Source organism: Halictus rubicundus, chromosome 7 (assembly GCF_050948215.1).
Source record: "Halictus rubicundus isolate RS-2024b chromosome 7, iyHalRubi1_principal, whole genome shotgun sequence".
NCBI lineage: Eukaryota > Metazoa > Arthropoda > Insecta > Hymenoptera > Halictidae > Halictus > Halictus rubicundus.
This window is the reverse complement of record NC_135155.1, coordinates 10,904,374-10,917,307: the sequence shown is the minus strand read 5'-3', so window position 1 is coordinate 10,917,307 and position 12,934 is coordinate 10,904,374. Positions and strand designations below refer to the sequence as shown.

At 43.2% G+C, this 12,934-nt stretch overlaps 1 long non-coding RNA gene across 1 annotated transcript in view; it reads left to right on the top strand.

Moving 5' to 3' along the window:
* Nucleotides 1-207: 207 nt before the first annotated feature.
* LOC143355388 (uncharacterized) overlaps nt 208-12,934 on the top strand; it is a 56,460-nt gene continuing 43,733 nt past the window's right edge. The window contains exon 1 of the long non-coding RNA XR_013082497.1: nt 208-347. This is a non-coding gene — a long non-coding RNA (uncharacterized LOC143355388). The remainder of the gene's footprint in view (nt 348-12,934) is intronic.

The window sequence follows — 12,934 nt, the reverse complement described above, 5'->3', positions numbered from 1 at the left end:
CTAGTACCGGAAGCTTCTCGTTAAATAAATAAAAAAAAAAAATAGAATACTGTCTCCGTTTTATTTCGCGTCATTTATAAATCTTGTGCTATGTTAAAATCTGTAGTCTACTGATCATTGTGCTCACTCAAATGTGAATTAATTTGTTTCTATGGAATTTGCTTTCAGGAAGGCTGAAAGCTTTCAGGAAAGCTAAATGGGTTGACTAAGGGTTGAAATAAGGCACATTTACCCTAACGCATGGAATCATCAGAGCTCGTGAAATGGATTTTGAAATATTCGTCCACGTCAGTGCGGTGCAGAAACGTCGTCTCCGAAGGATTAATTAGTGCAGTCCGCTATAGCAGGTATTGTTGAAAACATCAGACCTACTTTAAATATATAATACACTGGAATACTTTAAAGTTCGGTAGTTGTATAGAGTAGACAATGGTCGTTACATTATTCGACTTTCTTCCAACAAAGACGGGGCTGCTACTCCTTTCAGTATTGTAACGTGTCTAGCAGTCTAATTGATACTTTTTCCGTGGTGTTCGTTTCCTCGTTCGGCTTGATTAACTGGGAACATCTTCCATGCTAAATGGGTCGATGACGCGCGCGAGTCGTCATTGTTAGGTGTCCTTCGCAATGGTGGATCTATTGTTTGCTCCCGCCAACGTAACGAGTGTCAGGTGTCGATTCACTGTAGTTAGAACGCGCTGTTGTCTGCCGTCTTCTTATGTAGGTGGATCCAACTATTGTTACGCTTGTCCATCATTTTACGTTGGAATACTAGGTTGTGATTGTTGTCCGCGAAATCGACTAAAAGGGACCTGTCGCATTGATATTGAGCGTCTCTCCAGGACCTGTAATATTCTTAGCCAATTCTAAAATTAGCCATAGTATTATCAAATCCACAAACCTCATAAAATTAAAGTTAGAGAAAATTGATGAAGTAGTGTAATGTATTCATTTTTAAAAGTTCTCTCAATTTTTCTCAGTCAAGGCTGATAAGCCTACGAGTTAAGGAGAACTAATTTAAATGGAAAAAGGTGACTAATATAGGTGTGCGAGAACCCGAAAATATCGGGTCGGGTCGGGTTGGGAAATTTACTCAGGATCCTGAAAGTTTGCAAATTTTCGGGTATCCGAAGCTGTAGTCGGGGGTAATCGAGTTTGAGGATCCCAAAAATTTGTAATCGCGTAAGTGTGACGCTTTTTCGACCCGGCCCGACCCGATCCGAGTATCGAGTACACGAAATTTTTCTCGCACACCTGTAGCTGTCAACCAATTTAACCTACGAATAATTAATTTCTTGTTCGAACAGAGGAATTTAAAATTCAATCTTTTAGCAATTCGCCGTAGAGGATTTTCAATATCCGAGCATTGTTTTCTTCGGCGGTTCCTCCCGGTTTCAGCGGTTTCGCCCTTCGTTCTATGATAATAGAATTCGTCTCGGTTTCTTCTCCGTATCCGATGGTTCTTTTCGTTAGACGGTCCCGCCTCGCCGCTTCTAATTGGTCACCGCTGTGATGTATAGGTTCCCCTGGATTTGTCGTATCTACCGGGCACATCTCTAACCTTTTCGTCTGCCGAATCTCTAATGATCTCACGTCGAGGCACCGCGATATAGCCAATTTAACGAATCCCTGGCCTATTTTCTACCAAGGACAATTCATTGTTAGGCTAGCATTGTCTTCCGTTGGACAGGGTGGTCCGTCCGTCCCGACTGAATTAATACTTTCAACAAATGCAGCAACAGCTTCACCCAGAAGCTGCGCTTCATTTTTAACCGTATCTGTTTCGAAACGCATAAATTCACCACATCGTACAGGTACATTTTCAATACGTAACAATCGCTAATGGCAACTCAATAATAAAGGGTCATAAAATAAAATTTATACATACATAAATTGAAATAGACACATAACGGCATAAGATACGAATGTAATTTTTTTATTTATTGGTATATGCCGTTACGTTTTAAAAATAATTTCATTTATATGACCGTACATGGACTTCTTCAAAACAATCAATCCGCGAACACCAATTTTTTCTGCAAAAATCGGTACCTACGGCAATAATAACCGCGATTAGTGTTGGTCTTTAAATCAGCTAGTGTTGTTGAGTTATTGGAATGAATCAACGATGTAACGTAATCCCAGAGATCCTAACGATGTTGTGTCATGTGATCATGGTGCATCATGGACAATTCGTTAATTCATTAATTAGTTCAACTGAATGGCACAGAAATACCCTAGGACGTACTCTAGGTGTTCAAGGAAAGAAGAAAATGGCGCGAGCATCGCCACTGGCCGTTGTTTGCAGCCCGGTAAGAGGGCCGAGGACGATCGTTCTAATTTAAAACATTGAGACAAACCGTTTACTTGGCATGATCGGGGAAAAATGATTGATCTTTTGTCAGCGGCGCCTGTAGGAACGCCTTTATAGCCTACTACATATTTTCAGCCGGCCGAAAAGTTCTGCCCCATGCGGAGGCAAACTGCGACTAACGACGCAGTTCGCCACCCGTTATTGTGCAAAACTGACAGGATTATTTAAGAGTCGGCCGGGCCAGCTTGGCCGAATTTACGAGACGCGTTCCGTGCGCCGAGGTTAACCAAATAATATACCTCCTGCGGCCCGATACGGGATCCAAATCGATTCATCGTGCTAAACGGACAAGCTACAGTGAGGAACGACCGATCGCGAATCGTAAAATGTGTTTAATAACCCGACAAATTTCTGGTTGCCGGATCTAGGCGCCAAACTTTTAGTTATACGCAACTTTTACACGCTACCGTTCAGACGCGTTCTATATCCGTATGAATAAAAAAGCAACCAGTCAAAATCAACGCAGTTTATCGTTGTGTTACTCAATCGTTTATTTGCAGTCGCAAATGTTCATTAATGTTCCCTCCACTCTTACTTATTTATAAAGAATCGATTAGATATACAGGGTGTCCCAAAAATTGGATACTTCCTTGAAAGAGGTGATTCCTGAGTTCATTTGAGGTAACTTTCTCCTTTGCGAAAATTTTCTCCGCTGCCTTGTTAAGGAGTTATTAAGTGAAAACACGGTCCAATCAGAGCGCGGCTGCAGCAGACGGATTCCGGCTTGGCCAATGCCAACGCCGTGCTGAGCGAGACCTGTCGCCGAGCAGGTATGCGTCTGCTGAAGCCGCGTTCTGATTGGTCCGTGTTTTTCGTTAATAACTCCTTAAGGAAGTCGCGGAGAGCATTTTCGCAAAGGAAAAAGTTACTTCAAATCACCTCAGGAATGCCCCCTTTCAAGGAAGTACAACATCTTTGGGACATCCTGTATATTTTATTCACTCTCGTTAAAGAATCCTGCGAAACCGTAACAGACGATAGTTTCGGTGAAAATAAAGGAAACAAAAGTTTCCAAGTTATTTCGAAAGGCATACTAAATAAGTCTTCGCCCGTAGACAAGATTAAAATTTCATGGTGTCGCCGGCAACCCCGGAGTGTCGTTCCCGGGTTAAATTAAATAATTCGAACGCGTCGGGCCGAGTGTTAAAAATTAACGTCACCGTGACTAAAGCGTGTCTGTTCATAATAAGAAAGAACGAGATACGTTCTACACTTACACACCATCACGGCGAACAGGTTCTCGCCATGAATTTACATTTTAATCTTGTCGCGAACTTATTATCCAAAAGAGGGGGGCAATCCTGCAGGATCCTGCGCGTTTAATGCTCTCCGAACAGTGTATATATATATATACGTATGTGTGATCAACTTCCTATATTTACGAACCACATAAATCCTTCGGGAATTCAATTAACGTTCAACTTGAAAGCAGAATGATGCATCGCGACGGTGCGCAGTTCGGAACGAATTTGGAACGAGTCCTGATCTGCCTGTCTATCCTCTAATAGGGATAGAGACTCGAAACGAACCGGGGAACGGATCCTTTGACCCGGGTCCGAGATATGCAGGTGGGCCGGAATGTTGTTTGCTGCTCTACTGCATGAGAGACCGCTAATATATTCAATTCATTTTATGCGTCTCTCGGACAAATTGAATTTGGCTACATGCGGGCGGTATTTAACAAATTACTCTTGCCGGAATTAATATTCGAACCATCTTAGCTCTAGATTAACCGTTTTAAAATTGAAACGAACGGCTTCAGCTTTTTTAGGGAGTTAGAAGGATCACTTCACTAGATGACGCGTGAAAGAAATTTTTTTAAATTTGCAATTGGTCCGAACCATGGAGAAACCTAACCCAGGCCTTCTTCATTTTAATTATAACTAGACTAGTTCTATAATTTTAAAAAATCGACCAAAAATGTGTCGTAGAAACGTTATACAGTATCATCTTGATCTAAGCCCAATCCTCGTGCCGTGACATAGATCGTGTAGGGCTACTATTTTCTGGTGACTGCGTCGACCGCGCCAATTAAACTACCAAATACAGTTCAAATTACATCGTGTTTGGTATCATATTAATCAGAAAAATGCTACGAATAAGTTGGTGAAAGTCCTACAAAAAAATATTGAAAAATAAAGAAGTTTTGTAATTGCTCGGCGACCGAGGCAGCTCGAGCTTCTCGGCCCCTCGCGGAGTACGCCCCCCAGTGGAGGGGATAGGCGAACTGACTAAGATCGTGTAGCTCCGTTCGGCTTAGATCAAGACTTTACTGTAACAGGGAATCACCTTGACATGTGATTTACGGCTACAATAATTAGAACTTCTTCATTTCTAATAATTGCGACCCGTCCACGCGAGGATGCTCCCTTAAAAATCCGCAGTCTAATCGTAAAACAGTGACGGTTCATGGTTACTTTTGGTCTCTGGTTGAGAGGGCGAACGTTTCTGCATGACACCCTGTACAGTTGGAAGGAACCCATGGAATCTATCGTGTCTGGCCGACGTTCACGAGGAGAAGAACTAGAGTAGCCCGGAGGGCCGGATGCCCAGGCCCTGTTATACGCCTATGCCGCCACTTAAAAATCCCCGGGCTCGGCTCTAGATTAGGGAATTCAGACGTTGAAGCTGGCCAACACGGGGATGCGGTCCTCGAGCACCTTTTTTGTCTAGGGGCCGGGGCGTAACGTCCTCTGGGATATTTGGCCCCTCGTTAGATCCTGCGGAACATCGTTACGAGTCAGGGGACCGCGTATAAAGGGAATCGCCGCTACGAGAAGAGTTTTATGGGGAACATTAGCTGATTGGTCGGTCGCGAAATTGCTGTTATAAATTCCGTTGATATTAATGCACGGTTCGTAACAATCTCGCGAAACGTTTAATTGGATGCTGACGCGCGTACCGGCACTGTCTCCCGTCGAAACAGCCCTAAATTCCAACAATTGTATCGGGAATGCTTGTCCCCCTTTCTTGATTCGCTACGAACATTCGAATCGCCCGCCAAAAGCGTCGTACAAGCGGAGGTCGAATGTTACTTTATAACATTGGTTGAGCAAAGCTGGATGAAACACTGTTTCAAATAGCAAAGAAAAAATGATCTATTTTATTTGAAATCATACACGCCTCCATATTTTGTTTATTTTAATTCGTCAGTTTTTTATTTGTAACGATCAAATATTATTTCTAAAAATATTAATATACAGGTTACCCCTCCGGATCGGTGGAAATTTGTAAAAAAAAATTCACTTCAGTTTTAGTGAAACAGAGCGAAAGTAATGTTTCATTTTTTAGCATAATATCCCAGATGCTTCTTTAATAAACCTTCACAGAGCAGTATCTTTTTTCTAAAAAAAAAGGATTTTGAAAGATACTGTAATGTAAGGGCCACACGGAGATGAGCTCAATCAGCAACCTAGAGTAAGCTGTACTCAAAGATTGCATGTTTCGATTTTTCCGTCGTCCAGGCGCTGTTGCAGCGAAGATGACGATGTCTAAATAATCAATGCCGACCATTTGATTGTTTAGCGGATGATAGCTGACAATTTCGTGAGTCAGCGATTCCCCGGGGGGCTCGTAGGCTCGTTAGCCTCGACCGTCGAGTTAGCGCCCTAAACGCAAACATCAATCACCATTAACCCCGGCCATCCGATCGTCTTAATCGTTTCCGAAAATCTCGCCCCGGCTTCGGATTCGTAAATCCTCGCTGAAGGTGGACCCATGCGCGTGCATGGCCGCCGATTAAAGTCATTTCGGCCGGCTAATTGTAATCCAGCCGCGGAAACCGGATATCTCGGACGATGGAATGAACATGTCCCGACCGCCAGAAATCCCCTTTTCGAACGATACACATGAATCACTTGCCCGACGATAAAGCAGAACTTCTGCACAGGCCTCCAGAAGTAGCTTCATAATTTACCGAATTAACGACGTAGACCAATAAATCTCACGATAGACGATTCCATTTAATAATCCCCGGGACCGGCTCAGGAAGAGGCCAACCTTAATCCCTAATCCGCCTCGTTGCTATAAGTCCCTAATTATCGTTGCTTGTTAGTCCTTCCAGTGTGCATAACTCGCTTTGTTGTGGAGAACCTGTGTTACTACTAATCGTGAGAAAAGGGAATAATTATTGTTAACGAGTATCGATCGAACTAATACTCGCGTATCCGACACTTCTTAATAGCCTCATTATCGACCTCCCTATAACAGAAAAGCCACGACGTTCTTCTAAACAATAATTCTATGAGAAACCATTAAAATATGTGTTCTATAATTTGCTGCAATAACATGTATTGCAGACTTCATTTTTCTCAGGTGAATGTTTAACTCTCTTTTTACATAATTTAATCAAACAAAAATTGCAGAAATGAGAAACTGAAGAGTGTATCAACTTGCCCCGGTCTTCCCTGCTGACGGTGTTCAGAGCCAAGACTCCGTAGATTCGCGATAAGGTAGAGTGACCACGTTACCGACAAAAATAGGCGAAAAATGCCCGAGGGCTGTGAACGGAAATTATACAGCGTTTACCGATCTGCTGACTCTGCAAAAGTCACGTGACTATCCTTGGCTCTTAACGTCGATGTCTCTGCGACGTTTACTATGAATGGATTCGCTCTTACGCAGAGGCCAAAGTAAGTGGATCAGTCCAAACGAACAAGGCTGGTTTTTCTGCCGTTCCTCGGCCAGCTCTTCCGGATAAGTCCGTCCGAGTAAAAGACACGACCTGCTGGTTGATCCCCCAACGATTTCCACGAAGATTCCACGGAATCCCGGGACGTGGGCCGCTTTCTCGTCTAGAAAGCACCAACGAAGCCACGGACTTCCTAGACGAGGCATGTGGCATTCCGTGAAACTGGCGACCTGGCAGCAGGATGAGCCACGACTCTACACCGTAATCAGGGACACGCGCTCGATCCAGAGCTGACTTGAACCCAGAAGGTTAACTATACCACTTCCTGCCCGGCGTTTCGCTGGCTTGCCCTTTATCCACGACTGAGAGACCGGTACGATTCCGACTGCCAATCGAGATTGACAGAAACGGTACACCAGATTCGAGCGAACCTACGCAACACTTGCATTACACTCGACCACACGGATTTCATCGACTCTGATAACCAGACTGCGGATTTTATGCTTTTATGATAAAAATGGGCGAGCACAATTTAAAGCAGTGGACATATTAAAAATACTTAACACTTTGACGCATTTGATGGAGAATGACAAAATAGAGGAAACATCGAATGAATTTATTATGACTGGTACGTTATTTGAGACCTATCAAAATTATTAAGACGAGAAATCAATTTTCATGTGACTTCCTTTCTTTGGTATTGATGCGGGCAATTTTTGTTTTAATTTCTATTTATTTATTCCAATCGCTTGTGCGCTGTTTAAGGGCACCAAGGTATTGGTTTTAGCTTAATAAAATCATGAAAATCTCCTCTGTCTTGCAATCAATGCAAATGTTTTTTATTTTTGCATAAAGAACCGCAGTCTACTGATAACACTGCTCCATCGAAAATACATATTATCATTTAAGAAATTGAAGGTATAAAAGAGAGATGATAGGTGTACAAATTAATTTTTGGCTCTTTCTTCGTGGGTTTATCCTTCGATCACGAACAAGCAAAACACGTGGAAGTCTTGAAAATAATCGATCAGGTCATTCAGAGGTCGAGTTAACCTCTGCATTCGAGCTGAAGGGCGACACTTTGAGCATTGACTACAATTAAGTAAATATTGTAGTATTGGAATTGAAATGTCTCCTGAACCTCTCTCCTGGGCCTTTTTGGGTAAAAGAATGTTAAACTTTTTTATGTGGAACTACATCTATTACGTTCCATTACAAACATTGGAAGTCACCTTCATATGCCCTCCTGTGTATACTCCTCCATCTACAAAAGAAATCCTCAACATAGAATTATCGAAACCATATAATTTCGGAGACATCGAGTGGTTCCCATGAAATGGGACACCCTGTAATCCTCTTTTGAAATTTTCTTATGTAAAAGTATCGCACCCGGAATCCAACAGAGAAGTACACGACACATTTTTTCCGCGCAAGGGAGCGTATCGGGAAACGATGAATCGGTCGTCGAATTAAAAACACGGGCATTAATTCGAATGGGAGGCTTCGCTGTAGATAAAGCGTAAAAGGCTGGGATTTTTATTGCTTGTTACATTAGCATTACAACACGTGAGAAAACACTCACCGTGGCGGAACCAGTGTCACGCGATTCCAGCTGAAAGTGGCTACTGTTTACGAGTCCGTGTAATGAGCGTATAAGGCGAGACGTGGAAAGAAGACGCTAAAAGAGAGGATAGTCGGTGACCTCAAAACGAAGGTCAGGACGCCTGTCTTGCGTGTGCGTGTGTGCCCGTATGCGAGCGTAACGCTGACTCTGTTCAGACTGCACCTGTTTTCTTGACGTTTCCAATCAAGGTCCTTCATTTAACGATACATCTCCTGCGGTATTCGATGCGATCCACCCGAGAGGGAAATCGATGCGATATTGTACTTTTATTTTTCCGAATAACTCCACGATTTCTCCGACAATTCGGATTCACGTTTCCTCGTTTAGAATTCTATGCGTTTGCGACAGAAACTTCACAACACTGTTACATTAATTGCAACTTATTCCAATTATCGAAGGAAGAAGAACGTTTTTATCCCAGGTTCCACTCCCTACGACAGACTGAGAAAACTTTCAGTTTGCATAAAAATCAACAGTCTATATTTTGGTTAACAAATTAAAAGTAGAAAATGTGAGGAACTAAACAGAAAATAAAATATTTTATTTATAGAGAAATTTATATACAGTGATTTCTCTATATATATGTCGCCAAGGCCTTCAGGATAAACGTCGCAGAATTATCCCCACTACCGTGAGGTATACCCCGTGAGGGGCCGCGAACATAACGCGAGAATTCACTGTATTTCTATTTTGCGTACAATATTTTAGATATAAATTTCGAAATATTTTATTCTGAATGATACAGGTAAATTATTTATTGACTAGAACAGTAATAGTTTGTTAAGCTACAATGCTGCCAAAGAAGGACAAATAAACACGTACACTTTATTGTAATTTATGATTCATCGTACCACCACGAGCGAAGAATATATTATTTGAGTATGTACTACTTAGTCGAGTTCAAAATGTTTAGAAATGGAAACAAGACAGTGGCTTCGATGGAATTAGTATGACACGTGTTTCTCAGGAACGTGGCTGCATGATTCCTTCGGTGATACGTATCGCCAGTGAGGTAGTAGTGCAAGAACGACGGAACAGGAAGTTTGATCACCGTTTTGCATTTCGCTTTGCATTTGCAATAATAATTAATCGAGTTTGCCCAGCCTTTCTTTCCCAGAATGGTAAGGTTTCTTTCGCTACCGAGAATCGATGAAACGGGTTCTGCGAAACGATCTGAACGTTTGTTCCGCAAATGTGTCTTTTTGATCAGTCTCGCCAGAATATTCATGAGCACAGTTGCGTAATAAGCCTCTCGAGCGCTATTAATGAGCGCTGCGTCCTCGAGGAATATTTATAAGTTAGCCTAATCGTTATAGTTTCCGCGAGCGGGTCGAAATAATTTCCACATACTAGCCTTAAATAGTGTTTCATTCTTTCGAGGTCGACAAAAACTCTGAGAACCGTGCCACCATTCATTCATACTGAATATGGACACGAAGTCGCACGTAATTTCTCTCAATGATCGCGAACAACACAGTTAAATGAGCACAAAGGAGCAGGCGTTACAGAGAATCATACTATTCGTGTGAAAACTAACTTTTCAGAAATAGAACATAAATCTGCTCCACATTTTATTCATTCATAAGCAGCTGCGCTTGATACAGTACTAGAAGAAAACTGAAATGGCATGAAACGAAATGTACGATGCTTCTTCAGAGGTTATCAAGACCATAGTGATTCGCAAAATGACTACAAAGCTATAGAACAGTAAAAGAAGATACCTTTGTCGTTTTATTTAGTTTCTCTGAAACGTAGAACAGTCACCAAAAAGAAATTATCCATTGCTTGCATTTAAGCTACGGGTGCTAGGGTTTGGGTCGATTTTGACCTAGTTAAAAACCTTCTATCCAAATTCTAATTTTTTCTAAGTACAGTAAAGTCTCGATCTAAGCCGAACGGAGCTACACGATCTTAGTCAGTTCGCTTATCCCCTCCACTAGTAAGTCCCCTCCACAAATGTACCATTTTTGTACCATGTTCTCTCCTCTGGTCTGGTTAAATGCTCAAGCATTTTTATTTAAATAAAGAAGGACATTAATAGCCGTGTCACTACGGCGCGCAGTGGTCGATCGCGTCATTGAAACGGCGTTGGACAAGAAAGGAAATCGGTCTGACCAGTGTTACGTTACTAGGCGTGGGCATCGCGTAAAGGTCATCTTCCCCATGACACCGGTGACGAAGTGTAATACACATCAGTCTATCGCCATATCGGCTGAAAGGCTCTGGTGACCTTATTCTCAAGGAACCTCTCGGTATCCTTTTACGACGTACGCGCGGCGGAATGCATAATTTTCAAACTTTTACTAGCCCACTGATCCTTAGCGCGCTCGCAGATGGTACCATCCGCGTTCCAAATTCGTCGAATCCATTGCCGGCCATCCCTATAATAAAACAAGCTTATTATTATTATTCTCGGTGGCGTAGATCCGTACCGTTAGTCTGCAACAGCGCAGTTATCTGAAGGTTTTCTATCGGTGTGCAGCTTTATAGGCTCTGATCACACGATCGCCTAACACACGGAACGCAGACACGAACAGACCCGCTGCCAGCACCCTTTCTGCATAAACTCGTGATTTTTAGCATTATCTGGCCGGTCGTATCGAAAGGTCACATTGTAATATCGAAACTTCTGTCTTAATATTTGATCGAACGTCCGATTCATACATATGTACTTCCCTCGATTCCATGGTATTAGGTCCCGCTGACCATATTACCTGTTGCGAGGTCATGCATAATGCACGAGATCGGATGCAACTGCTGGATAATTTCTCGCACCAATAAGCACGTGTAGCGGTAAAAGTTACTACTCGTCGGCGCAACTGCGAGCAAACAATGCAGTGCACGAATTATTGTTTCAATTTAACTTCTGCCTACGGTGACTGGCCAAATTGTTAGAGGCACCGTATGAAAAATTCATATTTTAACCGCGTGCCGGATAAGGTTATCTGTAATGCCTCTAGACGTGCGTTTGTAATTTTCAAACATTATCACCGCGTGTTATAAAAATAATAAGATGTCCCGGTTTATCGAAACTTGTTCTTATTGCCCAGAATTATTCGCAATGGCAGTGTAACGTATCTTTTTTAATTTGATCAATTTGGCGACTAATTCTTTATTGTACGAATAAATGAATAATTTGAAGTTATGAAACGCATCTTCATTTCATTGTAATTATCGCTCAAGTGACCCCCATTAGCCGCCACTCGCCCCTACGCTATCAATTTTGCCCAGGTGTATAGGTCCGGCCGGACCCGTACGACTCTCCCCAGCTATTTCATCAATTTTTCCCAGCGTTGTATGTTTCCGAGCAAACCGATTCGGCAAACGAGCGGGCTCGGTGACGAGCGAGGAACGCGAACAGCTCGATTAGAGGAGCAATTAATTCCGGCGTAGCCAGAGCCAGGACAATCGTTTAAATAACGTCGGAACAGCCCGCTTTCGTTTATCGTTCGCCGATCTCCGGCGGTCCACGGGCACGGGCAGCGCACCTGTAAATTCTGCAACAACGCGAACGGATCCACTTCTTCGTACCTAATACACATTTCCCAGCGTGGCGTAGTGCGCGATGCACGCGATGCAATTACGGGTTTAACGCACGGGCGATCGCACGCATACTTATGCGCCGGATTAAACCACGACTGCATTCTGCCGATCGGAATGCCTACTTTGAGAACATGTAACTGCGCCGATTAGAGGCCGCGAAACGGACTGCTCTTGTCACACGGGGACGTTTACATTGAAACGCGCGAAAGTCCCTTGGACGACGACGAAGACGGCGACGATCGGTTCTTTCTCTCTCTTTCTCTCTCTCTCTCTCTCTCTCTCTCTCTCTCTCTCTCTCTCTCTCTCTCTCACTCTGTATCTCGTTACACACCGGCGTCGTTTCCACCCAAGCTTTTTTTTTCTTCCCCTTTCGCTTTTACACCGGCCCGATCATTCGACACCTCACATTCCAGCGTCTTTTCCACCGGTGCACCCCAGGCCGCTCACGCGTCACTATACAAGGGGATTAAACAGGGGCTTCGCGTCGACACCTGGAAAAATCGTAATGGCCGGTATCCGACGAATCTTCACTACCGATAAAATGTAATATAATGGCGTCGATCCGGTGGCGTCGGCGTATGAGAACGTTCGCGACTTATCGAGCCGTCGCGTCGCGTCGCGCGGTGGGCCGGATTTGTCAAAACGTGGCCAAAAATCGATTACTCCAATGTAGTTCAAAATCGGTACCGATGTGCAAACCAAAAAGAAAACGAAATGGAGGATTCAATATGGCGGACGTGTAATTGGAAAAAGATCGGATTTC